The sequence below is a fragment of the Pistacia vera genome, unplaced genomic scaffold (genome assembly GCF_008641045.1).
Source record: "Pistacia vera cultivar Batoury unplaced genomic scaffold, PisVer_v2 Contig932, whole genome shotgun sequence".
Taxonomy (NCBI): Eukaryota; Viridiplantae; Streptophyta; class Magnoliopsida; order Sapindales; family Anacardiaceae; genus Pistacia; species Pistacia vera.
In genome coordinates this window covers 39980-42761 of record NW_022196815.1, presented here as the reverse complement: position 1 = coordinate 42761, position 2782 = coordinate 39980, and the positions used below count along the sequence as shown (strand labels likewise).

The following is a 2782-nucleotide window of genomic DNA, read 5'->3' as shown; positions in this document are numbered from 1 at the left end:
GAGGGTACTCGAGCCGCTCGAGCTCGGCTCGACTTTTGTCGAGCCAAATTTGGCTCGCTTACAGCCCTAGACTCTGCACAGTCCTTGCAAGGAGAAAAGAGTAAACGAAAAGTCATTTGCCTTTTCGTGTGTTGCGTCTTCCTTCTCTATATCTGAAGCAGTTAGGAGGAGCAGTTAGGAGGGAATCGGCGAGAAACCATCAACGACGAGAAGATAAACAAAAATCGGCGATAGTGGAGGACGACATAAAACCGGCAAAAGTGGCGGAGTGAGGGCCGTGAATAGCAACGGCATGGTAGGCAAACGATCGACAATGAGTGAAGGAGAAAACCCTCCGGATTCTATAGATTTCATTTTTCCCATTCTTTCTTTTTCTCTTTGTGGGGGGAGGGAGTGGGTGGGGTTTGTGAACCTTGCAGTGTTGGGCATTGCCTCCCTCGCTGCTTGACATTATTTTCTCCTTCGATACACGATAAAGTGCACAAACACACTCGCAATCCATCTTTCTAGTTGGTTTCCAAGGATATATGTTGACGGTAATATGTTGTAAGATATCTTGCATCAAAATATTGATGCTGACAATAAATTTTTTTTTTTTTTGGTCTAATTTTTGTTATATTTTGCAGATTTGTGGGAAGTATGGCTCCAGTTTTTTCGAGATCTGCCTGGCATCGTGCTTGGCATCTTATACAGGTAATAATTTGAGCTGCACTCCATGTAAGATGTCATAACTTGAGCAAAAATCTTTGAGTATTTCTTTAAGTAAATAATGTTTTTGCTTATAAGCATACTGTTAATTGTTTAATCTTGGAACCTTAATATTTGGAGCAAAGTCTAGACCAGTAGGATTTTAGGGTAGCAGCTTATTTTTGCATGATTTAAGATCAAGGGCAACGTGCAGGAACATATGTGATATTTCTTTTATTCATATATGATTTCTCTAATGTCTGGCTAAAGCTTAGGTGATATGTGCTCTTTCTTATTTATGAACGAAATAGAGACAACAACATGAACAAAATAATAATAGTAAAACAAAACAAACAGTAAACAAAGAAAAATAGTACGCGCGATTTACCCTAGTTCACCCAATGTGGGCTACGTCCAACTGAGTCAATATTATTGCAATATGCCTCACCTCTCTCGTTTACAATGAATGAATTGCTCTCACACTCATAACAAGAGAAAAGTATGTTTATATACTAGGTTTAAGAGATTAAACCTAGTTTTACAAGGATTCTTATTCCTAAGCCCAACCCAAAAAGGAATTAATAACTTAAAAGAAATCTTACAGCGGTTATACATAGAAAAGCCCAAAACCGCCTACGGGCTCGGGGGACCCCCGAGTGCGTCTCCGTTACCCATTACTGCTGAAGTAGTCGACAACTCCAACAATTTAGAGGGTGTATTCACTTCAGTAATTTATATAAAGCTGTGTGATTTTATTTTTGTTCTTGACATTTATCAAGTTTAGCACATGTGTGATATGTGGTTTTTTTGGCAGTTTCACCTCTCCATATGAGAGGACATAATTAGGCAACTCTTCTATAGTTGCTATGGTGGAGACCTATGTTAACCCATGCTATTGTGTTGCACATGTTTATTGACAGCGCTTTATTCTTGGATAAAAATCCATGGAATGGGATGGTTGTTCCCTTTTTGGAGACAGAAAGACATGGTTATGTGAAATAAGTAAAATACATTTATCCACTACATTAAATATGACAATTTTTGCGTACAGAAAGGAATGTTAGAGATGAGACCATGGATTAGATTCTGGTCGTTTCCGCATGAAGGAGAAAGGGCTGCTTGATCTTAAAGGGGAAATCTGGTGGATAGATGTGGTGTTTGGACTTTAGTCTAAGCATTGTTCTATTTCTGGTAATAATGATTTCTTTTCTCTTCATTACCATTGTCTTCAAAAAGAATAACTTCTTATATTAGCTTAAATTATTATTTCTCTGATATTATTGAGTTTGTTTTGGCAATTTATTCTGTTGAGTGTCTTATTACATGTGCTTCCTTTTTCCAGGTTTGATGCATAGTACTAACTAGGTTGACGTCAAATTTAATTGGCACTATCAGGTGGGCATCACACTTCAAGCATCTCATCCACCTCTTTCAGATATTATGGCCTTCGGCTTCAGGGATTGCAGCATTCAGGAATTAAACTGTGTTAAAAAAAAATTAGAGTTGGTGCCTGTTTAATATTTGATTTGAGAATAGCCTGCTATGTGGGCATTGTTTTGGGTGGTTTAGCCTGTCCTAGGTTTGTTTACGCAACAATTAAGAGTTGGTAACAGAAGCATTTTGCAAATTGCTTCTGCTTTCTTTGTAATTTGTATATTTTAACTGTTAAGACATTTTGCTGTATTGAATTCGTAGTTTTGGTTCTTTGTAACTCATGAAGAACTTCATTACAAATGAATCTTGCTCTTTTATGTTGTTTACCTTCAACCATAAATGTTCTTGTTCTTGTTCTTGTCCGGGACTGCACAAGAAGTTTCAACTCTCCACCAACTTTAAAATTTTGCTGGCAAAACAGGGACGAATTGGTCATTTGACATGTTTCAATTTTCAAAAGTCCCAACGGCAACTTCAGTATTACAAAATGATAGGGACAAACTGGTCATTTCAAAACCTATAAATAGTTGATGGCATACTCGTAATTTAACTTAGGAGGTGGGTATTTACATAATTGAATAAGTTGAATTGACATAAATTAGTAAATAAATATGGAATCAAACTTTCAAGGACATTTCAGTCTTTTTTTTTTCATAATAAT

At 36.9% G+C, this 2782-nt stretch overlaps 1 long non-coding RNA gene across 1 annotated transcript; it reads left to right on the top strand.

Annotated features, from left to right (window-relative positions):
* The first annotated feature begins 346 nt into the window (after positions 1-346).
* On the top strand, positions 347-2353 carry LOC116120423. The gene is made up of 4 exons (XR_004126540.1): positions 347-536; positions 627-693; positions 1739-1878; positions 2030-2353. It is a non-coding gene; the product is annotated as an uncharacterized LOC116120423 (long non-coding RNA).
* The last annotated feature ends 429 nt before the right edge of the window (positions 2354-2782 follow it).